Source organism: Lithobates pipiens, unplaced genomic scaffold (genome assembly GCF_037356315.1).
Source record: "Lithobates pipiens isolate NorthernLeopardFrog02 unplaced genomic scaffold, aLitPip1_a1.2 Scaffold_8, whole genome shotgun sequence".
Lineage (NCBI taxonomy): Eukaryota > Metazoa > Chordata > Amphibia > Anura > Ranidae > Lithobates > Lithobates pipiens.
Genome location: NW_027507903.1, coordinates 203,177,466 through 203,200,178, shown reverse-complemented (window position 1 = coordinate 203,200,178; position 22,713 = coordinate 203,177,466). Strand labels below are relative to the sequence as shown.

The 22,713-nt window shown below is 44.7% G+C and overlaps 1 protein-coding gene across 1 annotated transcript in view; it reads left to right on the top strand.

Moving 5' to 3' along the window:
* The window catches only part of CPED1 (cadherin like and PC-esterase domain containing 1), a 396,971-nt gene that overhangs the window by 159,865 nt on the left and 214,393 nt on the right, over positions 1–22,713 (top strand). The window lies entirely within an intron of this gene.

The following is a 22,713-nucleotide window of genomic DNA, read 5'->3' as shown; positions in this document are numbered from 1 at the left end:
TATATATATATATATATATATATATACAAAATGTATCAACTGACAAACAATTTGTAATTCTATTTAGCTGTTTTTTTTTTCTTTAACCCAGAGATTCCTACCATACATAATAATCAGGTTACAGACCTCACTTCCATTGCAGCAGTAGGGCTCGGTAAAGGTTATAATGGGATATTGAAGGAGCAACAGCTCACAGATGAAGCAATCACACTGCACTCGTCATTCAGCAAGCTCCACGGGTTACATGGACAGCACTGTGCAGTGCAGGAGAATCTGATTGGCTTAGGCTAGCTTCATACCAGTGTAGTTGTGATTTATTCTGATTTTCAGTGCGACTTGGCTGCATTTTCACTTTTCCCTGCTGTCTGCCACGTTTTTTTTTCTTAGGTGTATATATTTTTTTCTTAGGAGTATATATATATATGTATGTGCGTGTGTGTTTGTATACAGTGTGTAATATATATATATATATATATAATTATTTATATATTTTTTTACATTGATATATTCCACCTGTATATTTTGAAAAAGAAAAAAATACTTATCAGTCACAGAATATTTAGGCCAGTTTAGTGTTATAACACTTCATTTTGTATCTGGTCTTTGCTGGAGCACTTTGGTGTTTTGAGCCGGACAGCTGAAGCAGTACACTTCATTAGTGGTAATGACTGTCAAGGTAGATCATTTGTTACAGGCCAGTAGAGGAAGTATTTTCAAACAAAAAACACACACAGATAATTCTTGGAATTGTTTTGCAGAGTGCTGTAATTGTGTGTTAACAGTTTAAATAAATTATCTATAGTAATGCTCTGCAATATTCTCTTTTAGCACCATCCCAAAATTGTTGAGGCTCAGAGGTTAAAACTGTATTCAGCTGGTCACTAAACTGCTTCAAATAACGATGGGTGTTCACACAAAGGCCTGTCAAGCAAAAAAGTAGAATTTACTTTTTAATAGAACATACAGTATTTCCTATGGAGCATTAACTAAAATTGTCCAACTTATATTCTGGCAAATTTAGGATTCAGTGATAACGACCTATACATTACATGTAAACGTTGTCACAGTAGGTTAAAGCTCCATCTTTTAACTGGTTATAAACCAGGTTGGTGCCAGGAGATTTTCAAGGACTCTAGCTCCAACATTAATAACTTTATATCTGGTAGATGAATGACTGCTAGAAGGTAATGCTGGACCCTCTGCTCACCTCTGCCAACATCTATTTATTGCTAGACCCAATTATAGCATTGGTAAGAGTAATTACATAGTTTGTAATTGTGCTCAGTCTATCAAAGAGACAATATAACACTGTATAAACACATTACTGATCAAAAATGCTCATAGACATAAGATGGTATGGTAATTAGTGGCATTAATTGATGATCACGCAGTAGATGCATGTATATGTGCTTTGAATACCATTGCTGCAGTGCAGTTGCAGTGGTGCTGACCTTTTCTCAAATCAACAATAAATATGTGCCTGGAAATGTATCTTTGAGGTTCAACTCTATCCTGAGTTCAGGTTAGAAGTTGCTATTAGGCTGGGTTCACACATATGCAGATTGGATGCGGGTTTCTCTGCATCCAATTCGCATGACAGGCAAGTGTGACTGGCTCTCAATGGACTAAAAAATGGTCATCTATTGGTCAGGCAAAAAATTTGTACTTGCATCGAACCTGAACTGGTGAACAGACACGCATCAGACCCCAGGCATGAACACAGGGCCACACATATGTGAACCCAGCTTTAAACATATAATAGTTTCCTGATCTTTCACCTAGAATGTGCATTTGTCATCTTTTTAATTGTACCTTAACTAGTTACTAATAATAAACCCTTTTGGGTCATATTGACAGTCAATTGGTAAAAATAATAGCATTACTTGTTATTGTTAGATAGGGGGAGGGCTCAAAAGCAAGGGAGTGCACTCAACTCTTGCATTTTGCTAAATATTTCAAAATATTCACACAAGGCCAAGATGGCAGTATCTCTGTATAGGGATCTTCATGTTACTTAGATTTCTTCCCCTAACTAGTCACTTTACTAGTTAGTTGTTGATGGATAGCATGTTGGGAGGCAATCTAAAGGGATGAGCCCAATGTTCGAGTTGAACATCGGGTATTCGCCCATTCGCCGAATTTAGAACATTATGGGGGGTTCCGCGAACGCCCCATAATAAACTGAGGGACCGCCAATGCACTGCAAGATCGCATTGATGGCTGCTGATTGGCTAAAGCATGATCACAGGGCGCTCTGCTGTGACAGCCATGACACGCTGTTAGGCTGCTTACATAGCGACCATACATACATCTCATTTTATGAATGAGAGCAGCAAAATTACATTTGAAAAAATGGAAAAAAAAAGGAAAAGATTTCATTTAAAATGGCTGTAATGCATTGCCGGATCCCTGCAATATAGATAAAAATCATTAGAAAAATGTGACACCCCCCCCAGTCCATTACAAGGCCCTTTGGGTCTGGTATGGATATTAAGGGGAATCCTGCGCCCAAATTTTTAAAAAATGGCGTAGTGGTCCCCCCAAAATCCATACCAGACCTTTATCTGAGCACACAACCTGGCAGGCCGCAGGAAAAGGGGGGGGGGATGAGAGAGCAGAAGTAAAGAGACCAAAAAATTACAGGAGACAATTTGGGACAAGTTACTAAAAAAAAAAAAAAGTCACGCAATGTCCATCCATCTTCGATCACAGCGCCAACGGTCCGAGGAAAAAAAATTGAAAAACACCACCTCCGCAACTGCTGACTTTTTCACATTGACAGCTGTTATATAGCCCCCAGCTATATAGGAGCTGCTTGTGCAAAAAGGCTCCAGGCAGCGGGAGCATCCCATCGAGGTGGAGTTTTTCCTTTTTTTTTTCTCGAGTCATCTGCGCTTTGATCGAAGATGAATGGACATTGCAGCCCCCTGCTCGCAGACCCCCACAACCACTGGGCAAGGGTTGTGGGGATGAGGCCCTTGTCCCCTTGGAGCCCAAAACACCCTTCCCATGTTGAGGGCATGTGGCCTGATACAGTTCAAGGGGGGTGCTCTCTAGCCCCCCTTTTTCTGTGGCCTGCTAGGTTTTGTGCTTGGATAAGGGTCTGGTATGGATTTGGAGAGGATCCCCACACCATTTTTTTTATTTTGCCTTGGGGTTCCCCTTAAAATCCATACTACACCTGAAGGGCCTGGTATGGATTTTGGGGGGGGGCACACAATTTTTTTTTTACATTTTGGTGTGGGGTTACCCTTAATATTCATACCAGACCCAAGGGGGGGGCAAACGATACAGTTTTTTCAATGATTTTTATCTATATTCCCGGGATCCAACAATACATTACAGCCGTGTGCAGTTTTAAATGACATTTTTTTCTTTTAGAAATGTAATTTTTCTGTTGTACTGTAATAAACACGGGAAAGATGCGCTACTTCTGCAGACAGACTAAGGACACCCCCAGGCATGATATTTAAAGGAATATTTCATTTTTATTGTTTCACTTTAAGCATTATTAAAATCACTGCTCATGAAAAAACTGACGTTTTTAAAACTTTTTTTGCATTGATATATGTCCCCTGGGGCAGGACCTGGGTCCCCAAACCCTTTTTTGGCAATAACATGCATGTAAGCCTTTAAAATGACCACTTTTGGTTTTTCATATTCGTGTTACATATACTTTAATGGTGTTCGCACAAATTCTTTGCCTGTTCGAATGTTCTTTTGCAAACTGAACTGGGGGGGGGGGGGGGGGGTGTTTGGCTCCTCCTTAGCAATCTATATGTATGAGGCCAATTTTATGGTTTTGTCCACATCATACATGGTTATCTGCATTAAACTGCACAGATCAATACAGGCTCACCACATGAGTGCATAGAAAATATACATTATGTGCCAATGGATGTGAGCTGTGGTGTGTTGCAAGAGATGCATTTCATCACACTGCACTGTGCTTCTAGCAGCAAATCTCACGGAAATGAAAGAAATAGAATTTTGTGACACTTTGAAAAAGTTTAAGAAAAAAAGATAAAAAGTGCCTTGCGTTGTAACAACATAAGGCACAACACCCATCACCGCCATTTTGCATTAGACACCAGTCCATGAGCTGAAGCAGCTTGTGCAGGCTGGTGTGCCATTAGAAGACGGCAGAAAAAATACACAATATTAAGCTACTGTCATTAGCTAGAAGATAAATAAAATGTGTTATGTTCCTTAATGTTCAATGTCTTCTGCAGAATAAGTAAAAAAGTTGTAGCTATTAAATCATTTTATATCAGCAGATGTTTTTACTTATCAGATAAATCAAATCAGCACTGAATTCCTATTAGTTTTCTTTAGAGCACCCAGAATATTCACATCAACAAGCATGTGGGCCTGATTAATATCTCATAAAATTAAAAAATGATTTAGTGTAAATTCAGTTACCGTATGTGCAGAACACGGTCCATTGTTAGCTTTACATATAAATCTTTGGAGAAAAAAAACCTTGCGCAGTGTTATTTTTCTTATTTTATTATTTTCTGTTCCAAGTCCACCATTCATTTTTTTTCTTTCTACAATAAATTTATTGGATGTCTTCTAACGGGACACTTGCCTTAGTGAACTCTTCACCGGAGCAGAAACAATCATCAGTACATTATTAGCAAATATTTGGCTGATGATGGCAGTGATTAAAAGCAGAGATCCTAGGTGATGCTCCCACTAATTCTTCCACTGATACACAGCACATCTTTCAGCTAGTGATGAACACAGGGCAGATATGGAGAACAAAGCTAATTGCAGTAATGAATGAATGCCAGGCCAGTCCTGTCATAAGTTTAACAGGATCCAGACTAATATCACTCCACTGATAACAATAAATGTGCTTGGAACCCAATGATAAACAGAGTGTGGCTGTATTTATTCAAGGAAGGACACAGCATGCTGTCAGATATTTTATTTATACATGAACAGAACAATTAAGAACTTGATTCACTGCTTTCCTCTATGCTACCTTTATTACAGCAGTTTATTCAATCAAACCTAATTGCTCAGTTGAAATTTGCGACTTAGCAGTTTGACTCTTCAGTCATATAAGTGTGTTGTAAGTGTGTTGTAGCCATGCCCCCGTAGGGATTGCTGAATATTGTGGTTCACCTGTCACCCTGCCCAGCCCGGCATCCATCAGGCACTCAGAGACATAGAACAGTCCGTAAGCTTTGTTTTTTGTTTGTTTTTTATTAAGGTGATTGAACTTGGATGGGAAAGGGAAATTATGGGATGCCCAGAAAGATTCAGTGTAACTCCAAGCTATGCCACCAAGCTATGCAGTGGAATAATGTCCTTACAGGATGTCTCCAATTTACAAGCCGACCTCAATGCTCTGTCTAATTGGGCGACTATGTGGCAGATGAGGTTTAATGTTGAGAAATGTAAAGTTATGCACTTGGGGGCTAAGAATATGCATGCATCATATATTTTAGGGGGAGTATAACTGGGGGATACATAGTGGAGAAAGATCTGGGGGTTTTGGTAGATCATAAGCTCAATAATAGCATGCAATGGCAAGCTGCGGTTTTTAAAGTGAGCAAAGTTCTTTCTTGTATTAAGAGAGGTATGGACTCCAGAGAGAGAGATATAATTTTGCCCCTGTTCAAATCATTAGTAAGACCTCATCTGGAATATGCCGTTCAGTTTTGGGCACCAGTTCTCAAAAAGGATATCGGGGAACTGGAGAAAGTGCAGAGAAGGGCAACCAAACTGATAAGAGGCATGGAGCAACTCAGCTATGAGGAGAGATTAGAGGAACTAAATTTATTCACTCTTGATAAGAGGAGATTAAGGGGGATATGATCAATATGAACAAATATATAAGGGGTCCATATAGTGAACTTGGTGTTGAGTTATTCACTTTACAGTCAACAAAGAGGGAAAGGGGACACTCTTTACATCTAGAGGAAAAGAGATTTAATCTCCAAATACGGAAAGGTTTCTTCACAGTAAGAGCTGTGAAAATGTGGAATAGAATCCCTGCAGAGGTGGTTCTGGCCAGCTCAATAGATTGCTTTAAGAAAGGCCTGGATTATTTCCTAAGTGTACATAATATAACTGGGTAATAACATTTATAGGTAAAGTTCATCCGGGGAAAATCTGATTGCCTCTCCTGCGATCAGGAAGGAATTTTTTCCCCTGCTTTAGCAAATTGGATCAGGCTCTGCTGGGGTCTTTTGCCTTCCTCTGGATCAACTGTGGGTATAGAATTGGGTATATGGGATTGTATGATATTATTATTATTATTATTTTTTTGTGGTTGAACTGGATGGACTTGTGTCTTTTTTCAACCTGACTAACTATGTAACTATGTAACTCATTGGGACTACTATATACACTCCTGTATATAAACTCCAGTCTTTTCTCCAGTGCAACTCTTGCTTAAGACCTCTTTCCCTTCACTCCTCCAGCACTTCACTTGCTGCAGACTGTTACTCCTCCAGCACTTCAATTGCTGCAGACCATTACTACCCCAGCATTTCACTTGCTTCAGATTCCCAGACCAGCTAGCACCACATGGTTAAGCCTGACACTAACTCAACCAGGCCTCAGTGAATTGCCTTTTGCGGGCAGGGGCCTTGTGCCCCTAAGATGTAGAAATAGTTCCGGTGCTAACTGTACTCAACTCGACTACTCATCCCAGTAAACCCTCTTCAGGCCTTGCCAGCCCTCTTGGCTGCAGCTGCCTCCTTTCATTGCCCTTCCCACTGTCTGCTCTTCTGGTTTTGCACCCGTCTCAAACTGTAAACTCACAGTTCTCTCAGGTGTGCCTCATCAGCCCTCCTGGCTGTGACCCGTTGTCCTCTCTGGAGTCTCTTAGCAGTGCTCCCTCCCACTGTCCTCTCTTTTCTCTCGCATGTGCCTCTCCTCTAGGAGCTCTTCTCCTCCTGGCTGCACCCGAGCCCAGGGCCAAGGCCACCCCCCCAGACTAAGGAGTTCCCAGTGGGCCCAGACAGCCTCCATACTCTCTCACTCCAGCTCTTCCACCCGACAACTCCCCCTCCACTGGGCTGACTGATGGGTATTTAAGGAGGCCTGCCCCCTGCCAATCCAAGTTGAGGATTTGAAAAATATATATACTAAATATACAAACTGATGGTGTAACAAAAAAAGGTTAAATCTGTAAAGTGAAAAAGTTGCAGCTGCTATACACAAAGTGCTAATAACTGGGAAACCATAAAACATATAAATACAGTCCAAAATAAGTAACTCAAGGTGCTCCAATCCAAAGTGAACAAAAAGAAAGATGCTGGAAAAACTTCAGGTGCACAACACCCCCTTATGTGTCCCCACTCACCAAATCCACGTGACCCCCAGCTTTTCAGTCTGGTGGGTCAGTTTAGGCTTGGTATGGATTAGGATGCTGTGTGGAAAGCCAGGTCAGCAGATCCAGGGTTCCTCAATGAAGAGTTTGAGCCAGATAGGCACGTACCCAGAAGTAAAAATGGAACTAATAGTGAAGTACCATCAAAAATTTATTTATTTAAACAAAAGATGGGTACTTACAATAAGAGGGATCATAACAAGCATTGAGCATGGAACAGATCATATGAAACTGTCGATGGTAACGTGTGTTCCAAATGTGTGTTCCAAACGACCAGAACTGTCAGTATTCCTGGAAACAGCGTCAACGTTTCGCCCTCTCACAGGTCATCATCAGGGACCCAAGTTGAGGATTGGTCAAGGCTTCTCAGAACACCCTAGGCAGCTCCACCTCTCCTCTCCTCCTCTATTTCTAGCATCTTCTAGAGAGAAGAGGAAGGTGACAGTGATGCTACCTGTGAGTCACCCAGCCCTACCCTGAGCCATTCCCAGCCCAGAATGAAAAAATGGGCCTAGCCAGCAGCTAGGCCTGCCTAAATTTCCCTATTCTAAAGAAAAATCGAACCTCTAGCACCTACCTAACTAGAGGGTGCAACATTCAACCTCTACCAAAATCTAGCCAGTCTTTTGGTTGGGGGAATTTGGAAAAAGTGGGCCCAGGAGCGAGTGCATCCCACAAACAAATTGGAAAGGGGAAAAGGAAAACGAACTTGGATGGGGGACATATATACAAATAAATACATATCAAAAATATAAAAAATTATTTTGTTCAGTATTTACAGCATATACATGACATTCCTTACTATAGGCCCTACTGCTACATACAATTATGCACATACAGTATCTCACATGTATAATAGTGTAAATTTGCTGTCCCCTCAAAATAACTCAACACACAGCCATTAATGTGTAAACGGCTGGCAAAAAAAGTGAGTACACCCCTAAGTACTCACTTTTGTTGCCAGTAGTTTAGACGTTAATGGCTGTGTGTTGAGTTATTTTGAGGGGGCAGCAAATTTACACTATTATACAAGCTGTACACTCACTACTTTACATTGTAGCAAAGTGTCATTTCTTCAGTGTTGTCACATGAAAAGATATAATAAAATATTTACAAAAATATGAGGGGTGTACTTACTTTTCTTAGATATTGTACATAGGTCCAGAGCATCTTCCCCTCAAAAAAACCCTCTGTCAACAGGATCCGCAGCTTCAGCCGGAGGTGGATAGACAGCCGTCCCATCCTGAAGGGTCCTGCAAAACACACAAACAACATCCTATCCTATCAACTACCTCTACACTTTACAAAATTTCCTATCAGAAGGGGGTTATGAGCCTGTTGACAGAAATAAGATCCCAACCAAACACATGGTTCACTTCAAATTAAATCTTTTACCTGTGTTTCTGTCAGAAGGGAGTTATGGGCCTCCTGACAGAACATTGGGGGAAGAAACACATTGTTCAGCAAGTAAAAGTTCCCTTTTGGAGATCCTGATGGGAGGGGCCCCTCTCCAAGCAAGCAGGCTCCTTAAAGAATGATTTAGGAAACAGACCTCACCCTAGTGTCCTTGCAACAGGAAAGGGTCCATCCATCGGGCACAACAGGGTGGCAGACCGGTCTGACCCTGCAAAGTCAGGGAAGAAGAACACATTCTCACTGCAACTCCTCAACAGTCCATATGGGCACTTTTATAATGGCTACAACTAAAGAGTCCTCCTCAAACATAAATGTGCAGGTCTGGCAATCTCTTCCTGCCAACCCCTTCTTCCCTGATAGAGACAGAGTGACTCTTCGTAGGCTGTCCCATCCTGGCAACCATCACTCTGTCCTTTTAGGTATACCTCTCCAGCCTTCATTCCTTCTAAATGTCCTAAAGTAGACCCAGGTCTCCTCACACTCTGGTACCCGCAGCGGCTTGGGGATATGTAGATACTCCCAAACTGTCAGGGAATCCCTGTGAGACATCTGGCACATGCACATGGTTTAAACTCGAAGAATGGCTAACAGGTGTGTGGAGATCCATAATCGCGAGTGCACGCAGGCACAGGCTATTTAAAGGGAGTTCAGTCTCCTATTCTTTGCTGAGTGATCTTCAGCTGTGTCCTGTGTCCCAGTTTATCCTGTATGCTATCCTTGATTGCTGACCTGGCTTGTTCCTTGACCTTGGCTGTGTACCCTGTTCCTGTCTTGCCGTTTACCTTTGACCTGGCTCCATTTCTGACTCTGGCTCTACTAATGGTTTGGTACCCCGCTGCCCACCTGCTGACGACCCCGGCTATCCCTGAGACTCTGCTTCTGCCTGGGACCCCAACTTCTGTTAACCTCCAAGTGGCTGCCTGACTGCCTTCTGTTCCAGCCTCCAGAGTCCTGACAAGCTAACATCCACATCAGGCATTCGTGTCCCTCCTGTCCCTCGGCCTTGCTTCCTCTGTCTCATCCTCAGTGGGGCCAGGGCGAGAGATATAAGAGAGGTCGACCTCATTAACTCAGTCTCCTATCAGGTACAGGACAGTATCATAAAGAGTGGATCAAAATTAAAAAATATCAAAGTGAAAAAGAAAAGTGGAAAAAGAAAAAACTAAAACAGAGTTCCATCACCTAAAAAAAATCCATAGGTGTCTATTTAGAGTCTATCCATGAAAATAGAGGATAAAGCAGTGATATAATTTTCACACACAATATATGTGGTGCATACGGCTCTGCACACCCAAGGTGATATAATAATTTGCCTACCAGATGGCAATGACTGCCACATCAGTCTCACCCAGCACAGGGATTTAACAGTTTCCCCATAACCTAGGTAGTGTTCGGAGCTTCTAAGTAATGATTCCTAGTGTTATCAGCTAGTGAATCATATTGCTCAAAAATACAAAAGAAAATGCTGTCTCCAGACTGTACAGCGCCATTGTATGAAACCCCCTCTCTGCAAGCTGTGTACATCACGCCAGGGCAGAGCCTCAGTAACCCAGCAGATGTAGTAAGCAGATTATTATATCACCTTGGGTGTGCGGAGCTGGATGCACCACATATATTTTGTGTGAAAATTATATCACTGCTTCATCCTCTATTTTCATGGATAGACTATAAACAGATGCCTATGGATTGTTTTTATGTGATGGGAGTTTTCTAGTTTTTTCTTTTTTCACTTTTCTTTTTCACTTTGATATTTTTTCATTTTGATCAATAATGTTTTAGCGCTGCAGTCTACTGACTGGAATGGTACCAGCCGATTGGAGAAAAGCCAATGTAGCACCAATATTTAAAAAATGGCCAAAATACATCCCTGGAAATTACAGACCAGTTAGCCTAACATCAATAGTATGCAAGCTCTTGGAGGGGATGATAAGGGACTATATACAAGATCTTAGTCATGAAAACGGTATCATTAGCAGTAATCAGCATGGGTTCATTAAGAATAATTCTTGCCAAACCAATCTTTTAACCTTCTATGAGGAGATGAGCTGCCATCTAGATAAAGGAAGTCCCGTGGACATGGTGTATCTGGATTTTGCAAAAGCATTTGACACAGTTCCCCATAAACGTTTACTTTACGAAGTAAGGTCTGTTGGCACGGACCATGGATTAAAAACTGTCTACAAGGACGAGTTCAGAGGGTAGTGATAAATGGGCAATACTCTGAATGGTCAGGGGTGGAAAGTGGGGTCCCCCAAGGTTCTGTGCTAGGACCAATCCTGTGTAACCACTTGCCGCCCGCCCTATAACAAAAGCACGGCGGCATAGTGGTTTTAATATCCTGACCGGACTTCATATGACGTGATCAGTATATTAAGCCCCGGGGGCGCACATCGCAGCGATCGTTCTTGCTGGGTGTCAGTCTGACACCCCGCAACTATGATCTCGGTAAAGAGTCTCCGACGGAGACTCTTTACCACGTGATCAGCCGTGTCCAAACATGGCTGATCACAGTGTAAATAGGAAGAGCCAGTGATTTTTCCTCACTCGCTTTTGTCAGACGCGATTAGAGGAGAGCCGATCGGCTGCTCCTCTGACAGGGGGGGTCTGTGCTGATCGATTATCAGCACAGCCCCCCCGAGGATGCCCACACTGGACCACCAGGGACGCCACCAAAACACCAGGGGATGCCCAGAACCAGGTATGCCCCCCTAGACCACCAGGGATGCCAGCCATTGCCCATAATGAATGCCAATCAGTGCCCATAATGGATGCCAATCAGTGCCCTGATTGGCATTCATCCCTACAATACTTTAAATTACAATGCCACCTATCAGTGCCCATCCATGCCGCCTATTAGTGCCCATCCTAGCCTCCTATCAGTGCCCATCCGTGCCGCCTATCCATGCCCATCCATGCCGCCCATCCATGCCGCCTATCCATGCCCATCCGTGCCGCCTATCTATTCCCATCTGTGCCGCCTATCCATGCCCATCCGTGTCGCCTATCCATGCCCATTTGTGCCACCTATCCATGCCGCCCATCCATGCCAATCCGTACCACTTATCCATGACAATCCGTGCCACCTATCAGTGCCTATTTGTGCCACCTATCAGTGTCTATCTGTGTCGCATATCAGTGCTGCCTATTAGTGGCACTTCATTGGTGCCACCTCATTGGTGCCCATCAGTGCCCATCACTGCAGCCCCGTTAGTGCCCATCAGTGAAGGAGAAAACGTACTTATTTACAAAGCTTTGTAACTGAAACAAAAAAAAACATGTTTTTTTTTTTTCAAGATTTTCGGTCTTTTTTTATTTGTTAAGCAGAAAATAAAAATCCCGCAGGCGATTAAATACCACCAAAAGAAAGCTCTATTTGTGGGAACAAAATGATAAAAATTTAGTTTGGGTACAGTGTAGCATGACCGCGCAATTGTCATTCAAAATGCGACAGCGCTGAAAGCTCAAAATTGGTCTGGGCAGGAAGGTGTATAAGTGCCCGGTATTGAAGTGGTTAATTTGTTCATAAATTACCTGGAGGATGGGGTAAACAGTTCAATCCCTGTATTTGCGGACGATACTAAGCAAAGCAGGGCAATAACTTCTCCACAGGATGTGGAAACTTGCAAGAAGATCTGAACAAATTAATGGGATGGTGTCACGTACCTTAAAGAGGGATTCCACCAAAAAAAAAAATATTAAAAGCCAGCAGCTATAATTACTACAGCTGCTGACTTTTAATAAATGGACACTCACCTGTCCCGGGTTCCAGCGATGCCGGCAGCCGAGGCCGATCGATCGCTCGGCTCTCGGCTGCTGTAGTCACCATTCTAGGTGAGGGAATCAGGAAGTGAAGCGAATCGGCTTCACTTCCTGGTTCCCTACTGCGCATGCGCGACCCGCGCCGCGCAATAGGAGATCTCCGCGCTGTCACTGGGACCCGTGTGTGTCCCAGCAGACAGCGCAGCAGGGCAGGAAATGGCGTAGACTCCCACGGGAGTCTATGCCCGGAAGTGGGTGAAAATACCTGTCTTTGACAGGTATCTCCACCCCCCTCCCCCCTGAAAGGTGTCAATTGTGACACCGGAGGGGGGGGAGGGATCCGATCAGCGGAGGTTCCACTTTAGGGTGGAATCCCGCTTTAAGGCAGAGCCCGGAATGCAGGGAGCGGACTCTCGTAGACCTCTGACTCGGGAGGCCCTGGTAGTGATGACAGGGGCTCGGGAGCACAGAGGAGCACAAGTGCCTGACTGGATGGTTGATGTAGGAAGCAGCAGACCGTTGATGGTGGAGGTGTCCTGTAGTCCAGCAGCGGAATGCATGTGATGGTAAGGTACAGCAGACAACGGGAGGATTCCTGTAGTCCGACAGCAGAGTTCAAGTGATCGCAGGATACAACGGACAACGGGAGGAGTTTTGTAGTCCAACAGCTGGTGCAGGTGCAAACAGGATATAGCGGGTAGTGGAAGAAATCCTGTAGTCCACAGCAAGAGGTAAGAGGCAACAGGGCACAGAGGAGACAACAGCCGGGTACGGTGGTGGACTGGGAGGTGTTCTGTAGTCCAGCAGCGGTAAACAGGCAACTGGCAGGTAACGGATAGTACAACGGTCCAGGTCAGGCACAGGCGAGCAGATCAGGTACAGAAACGAAATCCAGAAGAGTAGTCGGGTACAAAGCTAAAAGTCGGGGGCAGGCAGCAAACAGCGAAGTCAGGAACAAGCCGGGTTCAACACAGGTCAGGATAAGGATCAGGTGAATTCAGATACAGGATACCAGAGTACACGGGAACGCTGTTGATCGGGCAGCAAGGCAGTAAAGCAAGGATCCACTTTAAATAGCGCTATTGGCGCCAATTGCGTCAAACGGCCGAGCGCGCTCCCGTGTGCGTGCTCCCACGTGCGCGCTCCCGTGCACGCGCGCACCGCCTGCCGCGATAACGCTCTTCTTACCGCACAGAAGATCTTCTGCGTCTTACGCCGCTCGGATGCCGGTGAGAAGGATCTTCCTGACATTGCCCCCCTCCAATGGGCAGCCTCTGGATGCCCAACTGGGACATCATACCCGGGTGAGATCTCTTGAAGGCCAGAACCAACCTCTTAGCGTGGATACCAGTCTCTGGTTCCCAGGAGTTCTCTTCTGGCCCATACCCCTTCCACTTCACCAGATATTGGACTTGGTTGCGTCTCTTTCTACAATCTAAAATCACTTCAACCTCAAATTCTTCCTCACCGTTAATAAGCACAGGTTCAGGGGGACCAACGTTCCGATTGGTGAAGGGATCCTGGATTGAGGGTTTTAGAAGGGCCACATGGAACACTGGGTGGATACGAAACGACTCCGGTAGTTTCAGTTCATAGGCCACATTATTAATTTTCCTGGTTACTGGGAAGGGACCCACAAATTTTGGGCCCAGTTTTCTGGATGGGCATGCCAATTTCAAATTCAGAGTAGAAAGCCAGACTAAATCCCCGGGTTTTAGATCGAGCTCCCCTCTCCTCTTTTTGTCAAAAAATGCCTTGTTGCGTTCTTGGGTCCTTGCCATCGTCTCTTGAAGCAGCTTGTTATTGGTGCAGAAAAAGTTCAAAGTTTCTTGAGCCGCCGGAACCGTACATTCTGGAATGTTGTTTGATAAGAACAGAGGGTGAAAACCATAGTTCGCAAAAAAGGGAGATTGATTAGTTGCAGAATGAACGGAGTTGTTGTAGGCGAACTCGGCAAGTGGTAAAAGGGATACCCAATTGTCTGGCGAAAAGGAAGAATAACATCGCAAATATTGCTCGAGGGTCTGGTTTGTTCGTTCGGTCTGGCCATTGGTCTGGGGGTGGTAGGCAGAAGAGAACGAAAGGTCAATCTTCAGGGACTCACACAAAGCTCTCCAAAATTTCGATGTAAATTGCACCCCACGATCGGAAACAATGTTTGCAGGTATACCGTGGAGCCTTACTATTTCCTTAATGAAGATCCTTGCGGTCTCAGGGGCAGAAGGTGTACCCTTCATGGGCAGAAAGTGAGCCATCTTGGAGAATCTGTCAACCACCACAAAGATAGTGGTTTGGCCTTCTGACGGTGGTAATTCAACAATAAAGTCCATGGAAATCATTTTCCAAGGCCTTTCAGGAATAGGGAGTGGTTTCAGCAACCCCCAGGCTTTGGTCTTGCTACCCTTGTTCTGGGTACAGGTGATGCATGATTCAACATAAAGCTTGCAATCTCTTAGCAGCTGAGGCCACCAGAAGGTGCGTTAGAGGAGTTCGGCGGTCTTGTGTACCCCAAAATGGCCGGCCAGTTTGTGGTCGTGGCAAGATTTAAGAACAGCAACCCGTAGTTGTTGAGGCACGTAGATCTTATTTTCATGCCACAACAAATCATTGCTGGAGTGTAGGGTGGTGTTTGATGGGTGCGAAGCCGATGATGAGGCCTGCTTGAGTTGGGACAATAGATCTTCCTGGAGCATAAGGAAGTTTTCCGGGTGCAAGGATGGTATCTGTTGGTTGAAAGACTTCGGGTTCGCTGAACATCCGAGACAGCGCGTCGGGTTTGGTGTTTTTTGACCCGGGCCTATAGGTAATGTGGAAGGAAAATCTCGTAAAGAAAAGTGCCCATCTGGCCTGATGTGGCTTCAGCCTTTTAGCAGTCTTCAAGTATTCTAAGTTCTTGTGGTCAGTGTATACCAGAATGGGATGAGCTGCTCCCTCCAGAAGATAGCGCCATTCTTCAAGTGCAGCTTTGATAGCGAGTAGCTCCCTGTCCCCGACGTCATAATTCCTCTCCGCTTCAGACAATTTGCGCGAGAAGAACGCCACCGGATGCAATAAGGCCTTGGGGCCCTGTCTCTGAGAGAGAACTGCTCCCACTGCAATCTCGGATGCATCCACCTCTAGGATATAGGGTAGTGCAGAATTAGGGTGCTTGAAGACAGATGCTGACACAAATTGTTCTTTAAGGGAGGTGAACACAGCCTGAGCCTCCGGAGTCCACTGGAACTTGATACCCTGTCTGGTCAATCTTGTGATCGGGGCGATGATAGTAGAGAAACCCTTGATGAACTTGCGATAAAAATTCGCAAACCCCACAAAACGTTGGATTCCTCTCTTATCTGTAGGAGCTGGCCAATCCAGGATGGCGGAAACATTTTTGTGGATCCATCTTGATTCCATCCACCGAAATAATCAGCCCCAGAAACTGAATGCTGCGACGTTCAAACTCGCACTTCTCAGGTTTCGCGTACAAGCCGTGCTGACGAAGCCGAGTAAGAACCTTTTTAACGTGTTCCCTGTGAACGGGCAGAGAGGGGGAGAAGATCAAGATTTCGTCCAGATATACTATGACAAACAGGTCGAGATAGTCTCTGAAAATATCATTCACAAAATGCTGGAAAGTCGCAGGAGCGTTACATAGCCCAAAGGGCATTACGAGATATTCAAAGTGTCCGAAGCGGGTGCGGAAGGCAGTCTTACATTCGTCCCCGCTTCGGATACGGACCAAATTATAGGCTCAGCGAAGATCCAGTTTTGTGAAGATAACTGCTGATCCGAGTCGCTGAAATAATTCGGGCACCAAAGGCAATGGGTACCGGTTCTTGACTGTAACTTTATTTAAGTCCCGATAGTCAACACAAGGGCACAGGGAATGGTCCTTCTTTTCTACAAAAAAGATTCCTGCTCCTGCTGGGGAAGTAGAAGGGCGTATGAACCCCTTTTTCAGATTGTCATCAATGTAAGTCCTGAGAGTCTCCAGTTCCACTTCCGTTAAGGGGAAAATCCTCCCGAAAGGGATTTCAGCACCGGGGAGGATCTCAATCGGACAATCATAGGGTCTATGAGGGGGAAGAGTTTCTGCCCCCTTCTTGCTGAACACGTCCAAGAAACTATGGTAGGCCTCTGGAACACACTGGCGAGTTACAACATCGATCTCCATACACATTAAATGGGGCGAGACCTTAATTGCTTCTTGCAGGCAGTGCTGACGGCAACAGGGAGAAGGAAAGTTAATGTTCCCGGTGAAGCCAGGGCATGCCCAGTATAATAGGGAAAAGGGGAGACTCAATAATGTCCAGGCAGAGTAGTTCCTGATGGTTACCGGAAATAGTGGCAGTCAAAGGAAGCGTCTCTTGTGTCACCAGCCCGGATTTGATAGCCAATCCGTTGGCAAGATGTACAGTCAATCCCTTCGCCCTGGGCCGTAGGGGAACTCAGGATTTTCGGGCAAAAGACAAGTCCATAAACCCACTGCACGCTCCTGAATCAATTATCGCGGTGACTTGAGTATTCCCTCCTGGAAGCTGAAGAGAAACGGGAATAGCCAGGTGAGTGGCATTACTACGCACAGCAGGTAAAACAGTAGTAGACAAAGAAGAGTGCTTACGGAGTTTGGCAGGACAGGATCTCACGTAGTGTCCGGACTCCCCACAGTAAAGACACAGATTGTTGAGCTGCCGGCGTTGTCGTTCTTCGGTAGTGAGAGTTGGTCTAAGTAAGCCCAGTTGCAGGGGTTCAGGAGTGTCAGCTGCGGAATGTGCAGGAGGGTTGGGAACACGGGGTAACATCCAGACTGGTCGGGAAGGACCGGCAGTGCGTTCTGCTCTCCGTTCTCTCAGGCGTCTGTCAATCTGGATGGACAGATTAATAAGGGCTTCAAGCGTTGCTGGAATACCAACCCGGGCCAATTCATCCTTTAAGGGTTCAGAGAGTCCCATGCGAAACTGATAACGTAGAGCGGCATAGTTCCAGGTAGTATCGGAACTCCAGCGCCGGGATTCGGACGCATAGTCCTCTGCCGCTCTACGGCCTTGCTGAAGAGAATATAACGCTGCTTCCGCAGTGGCCGCTTGTTGTGGATCCTCATAGAGCAAACCCATCGCTTGGAAGAAAGTATTCAGGTTGTTAAGGCATGTGTCCTTTTGCTCCAAGAGGTGGTGGGCCCATGCCTGGGGCTCACCCAGTAGGAGGGAGATGACAAAACCCACCTTAGTGGATTCAAGGGAGAAAGTTCTGGGTTGGAGTGCAAAAAATAGTTCACAGGCATTGCGGAAAGCTCTATACTTGCTGCGATTTCCTGAAAACCTCTCCGGAGTTGGGACCTTAGGCTCAGGGGGCATCATAACCACTGATGGTGCAGAAGAAGATTCCGGCACGGTAGGGCCTGTGGTAGATAAGACCTGGACACGCTCTTCCAACCGGGAATAGCCCTCTTGTAGAGATTTAACAGCCTGGGTAAGTCCAGCAAGATGACGGCATAAATCATCCATAGCAGAATCTCCCTGCGTGGGCTCAGACATGGCTGCCCGATACTGTCACGTACCTTAAGGCAGAGCCCGGAATGCAGGGATCGGCCTCTCGTAGACCTCTGACTCGGGAGGCCCTGGTAGTGATGACAGGGGCTCGGGAGCACAGAGGAGCACAAGTGCCTGACTGGATGGTTGATGTAGGAAGCAGCAGACCGTTGATGGTGGAGGTGTCCTGTAGTCCAGCAGCGGAATGCAGGTGATGGTAAGGTACAGCAGACAGCGGGAGGATTCCTGTAGTCCGACAGCAGAGTGCAAGTGATCGCAGGATACAACGGACAACGGGAGGAGTTCTGTAGTCCAACAGCTAGTGCAGGTGCAAACAGGATATAGCGGGTAGTGGAAGAAGTCCTGTAGTCCGCAGCAAGAGGTAAGAGGCAACAGGGCACAGAGGAGACAACAGCCGGGTACGGTGGTGGACTGGGAGGTGTCCTGTAGTCCAGCAACGGTAAACAGGCAACTGGCAGGTAACGGATAGTACAACGGTCCAGGTCAGGCACAGGCGAGCAGATCAGGTACAGAAACGAAATCCAGAAGAGTAGTCGGGTACAAAGCCAAAAGTCGGGGGCAGGCAGCAAACAGCGAAGTCAGGAACAAGCCGCGTTCAATACGGATCAGGATACGGATCAGGTGAATTCAGATACAGGATACGAGAGTACACGGGAACGCTGTTGATCGGGCAGCAAGGCAGTAAAGCAAGGATCCACTTTAAATAGCGCTATTGGCGCCAATTGCGTCAAACGCCCGCGTGCGCTCCCGCCGACCGCGATAACGCTCTTCTTACCGCACAGAAGATCTTCTGCGTCTTACGCCGCTCGGATGCCGGTGAGAAGGATCTTCCTGACAGATGGGCAACTACATGGCAAATGAGGTTTAATGTAGAAAAATGGAAAATAATGTATTTGGGTGGCAAAAATATGAATGCAATCTATTTACTAGGGGGTGGAAAAGGACCTGGGGGGGTCCTAGTAGATGATAGGCTCAACAATGGCATGCAATGCCAAGCTGCTGCTAACAATGCAAACAGAATATTGGCATGCATTAAAAAGGGAATTAACTCCATGGATAAAGCGATTATTCTCCTACTCTACAAGACTCCGGTCCAGCCTCACCTGGAGTATGCTGTCCAGTTCTGGGCACCAGTCCTCAGGAAGGATGTACTGGAACTGGAGAGAGTCCAGACAAAGCTAATAAAGGGACTAGAGGACATTAGTTATGAGGAAAGGTTACAAGCACCAAACTCATTCTCTCTGGAGAAGAGACGCTTGAGAGGGGATATGATTTCAATTTACAAATACAATACTGGTGACCCCACAATAGGGATAAAACTTTTTCGCGGAAGGGAGTTTAACAAGACTCATGGCCACTCATTAAAATTAGAAGAAAAGATTTTTAACCTTAAACCGCGTAGAGGCTCCTTTACTGTATGAGCAGCAAGGATGTGGAACTCCCTTCCACAGGCGGTGGTTTCAGCGGGGGGGGGGGGGCAAGGTAAGCACCTGAATGACTGCAACATACTGGCATATATAATCTAATACTGACATATAATTACACACATAGGTTGGACTTGATAGACTTGTGTCTTTTTTTCAACCTCACCTACTATGTAATTATGTACTATGTAACTGACTGGAAAAAAACACAATTAGATATTAAAGGGCAATAACAAGCAGAATTGCATGCTGGCATATTATATCTTTTGGTTTGCAGTTGTAAGATATTTTAGGTAAAATTTACAGTTCTGGCTAATTCTAATTGTCATTATGAAGCCTAGAATAAAGAAATATAACAAGGAATTAGGAACTAGGAATTACAGCTGCAAGAAAGGAGCCAAAAAGACAAAATTCAGGTGCCGCTCAGGCAGAGAAGTAAAGTCCAACTAGACTGCTGTGAGTGCAGGCAGGGACAGGGAGCTCGCCCTAACTCCAAACTGCAGCAATGTCAAAGGAAAAGATCCATAAGCTACACATCATGAAGCAGACCCATGTGCATAAAGTGAGATGAATGGCAGCCTCGGCCCGGACCCCACCCAGGCTACGCCCCCAATATATTTCTCTCCACTCCTGGGAGCTTAATCATGAGCTCCAAGGGGCGGAGTGAAACAAATTAGAGGTATGGCCTGGCTGGAGTCCGGGCTGAGGCTGTCATTCCTCTAACTTCATGCACATGGGTCTGCTTCATGATGTGCGGCTTGTGGACCTTTTCGTTTGGCATTGCTGCAAGAAAGGAACGCCTCTGTGATGTTATTGCCGTAAGGTGTAGAAACATCAGTCATAGTGATATCATTCCTGTAGCCTCTGAGAGGTATACAAATGGGTATCCTAGTGACAACTGTCATTAAGATAGAAAAGGGTCTATTTATGAAAAAAAAAGTATGAATATCACAAGCATTTGCACAGCTGTCATAAATAATCCCCATATTTTTCTATCATGTTTAATTCCCTTGATCCTTATCTCCATCTGGTGGCCATAATGTGGTATTTCCCTAAAATGCCTCAATCAGGAAAATACTGCATTATGGCCCCTAGATGGAGCTGTTGATTGTACTAAATAAACATATTAGAGAAAATGCAGAGATTATCTGTAATGGCTGTACCAATGCTTGTGACATTAACAAAGCATTTTTTGTAAATAGACTCCAAAGTGCGAGAGAAAAAAATGAATCTATGCAAAACATAAAGGAGGGTTGGCTAGAGTTCAGCTTTAAGCTTATATTATTATATTGTTACCCTCAAATTCACATTATTCATATATTATAACAGAAGATGTAGAGGTTTTGGTCTGTGAAGCAAGTGTTTTAAGGGAAATTAGACTATACCACATGGCCTCTATAAATCTCAAAAACATGCACATTTTCTATAATATAGCAAGTAGTATGTGCCACCCAGTGATATACAGCATATCCAGCTTTCTCACCAACTAAGTACTGATTCTTCAAGGCTCTTAACCTGCAACTCACAAGAGTATGTATAAAACTTATGCCATTGTTGACAGCTTTAATAATCGTGACCAATTTTGTCATATACCTTTGCTGCGGTAGCTCCAGGAGAATAATCCAGATGATTTTCGGAATTATCTCTGGATGACGGACCCCTGCTTTCACCAACTCTTGGCATTGTTGACCCCCTATATTGAAAAGCAGGACACATGCATGAGCCTTTTATTTAAATTTTTGTTTGAATAATAATGATTGATTTGGTATATTTTCTAGATTTTTGAATGCATAGAATGCACTTTTTGGTTAAGTTCTATTGGCAGATAGCATGTCTAATTTTATTAGTTTTCTTTTTTTAATGCACAATAAAAAAAATGTGGAGAATAATACTTAGCTATGTGTTTTACTTCAAATGACAGTTTGGGAGTAGGCAGTTACATTTAAAAAAATAAAATGTAAAATTGACAAGGGACACCAACCAAGTTGTATCTTTGATCTTAAAAACTACAGGATAATGGTGTTGTGGTAACTCGCCCCAAAAAAAAAAAAAAAGCATAATAATATTATTCTTGATATCACTAGAAAAAAAAAAAAAGCCTTTGAAAATGAGTTTGCAATAACTCCACCAGTATCGCCACCATGTCACGAATGTTAAGTCTCCATTACGAACGCTGACTGCTTCTGGCTCGTTCTTGCTTCTGAGCATGCGTGTTTGTACTTTGGACTTTTGTCCAACGGACTTGTGCACACACGCTCGTAAAACACGACAACAGATATTTGTCCGTGGAAAATTTTAAAACCTGCCATCCAGAATTTGTCCACAGAAAATCCGACAACAATTGTCCAATGGAGCGTACACACGGTCGGATTTTCTGCCAACAGCCTGTCATCACACATTTCCCGTCGGAAAATCTGATGGTGTGTACGTGGCTTAAGCTCCCTAAATCACAGTCATACATACACATACTAGGGCCAATTTAGACAGGAACCAATTAACCTACCAGCGTGTCTTTGGCGTGTGGGAGGAAACTGGAGTGAGTATCCAGGCACAGGGAGAACATGCAAACTACAGGCAGGTAGTGCAGTGGTTGGGATTCGAACAGATGACCCTAGTGTTGCCAGGTGGAAGTGCTAACTACCTAGCCAAGAGTCACATATTAAAGCAGCTCTAAAGGTTCAAGTTTTTTTACTTTCATGCATTCTATGCATGAAGGTAATAAACCTTCTCTGTGCAGCAGCCCTCCCTAATACTTACCTAAGACCTATCTTGATCCAGTGATATGCATGAGAGCCTCAGTTCTCTAGGGATTACCCTCAGCAGTGGAAGCCATTGGCTGCTTTCAATCACAGCCAGTAAACCAATGAGGGGTGGTGCTGAGCCACTACTCCCGTATGTGAATGGACACGCAGAGCTGCGGCTTGGGAATGAGCCTGCTTAGGTACCCCGATTGCAAGCTGCCAAGGGCACTGGCGAGGGACCCGAGAAGAGGAGGATGCAGGCTGCTCTGTGTAAAACCCGCACAGAGCAGATAAGTATGACATGTTATTATTAAAAAAAAACACACCAAACCTTTAATATCACTTTAAAGTGGCTACATGAGTTACAGTCTGATTGTACAATCTCCTTTAGGTTTCCCAACAACTATGTGTGAGGACCTGCCTGACTGAATACAAGTTGAATGGATATTATAGGTAGGCCTTTATACTACATTAATGTTAGTACATCTAAA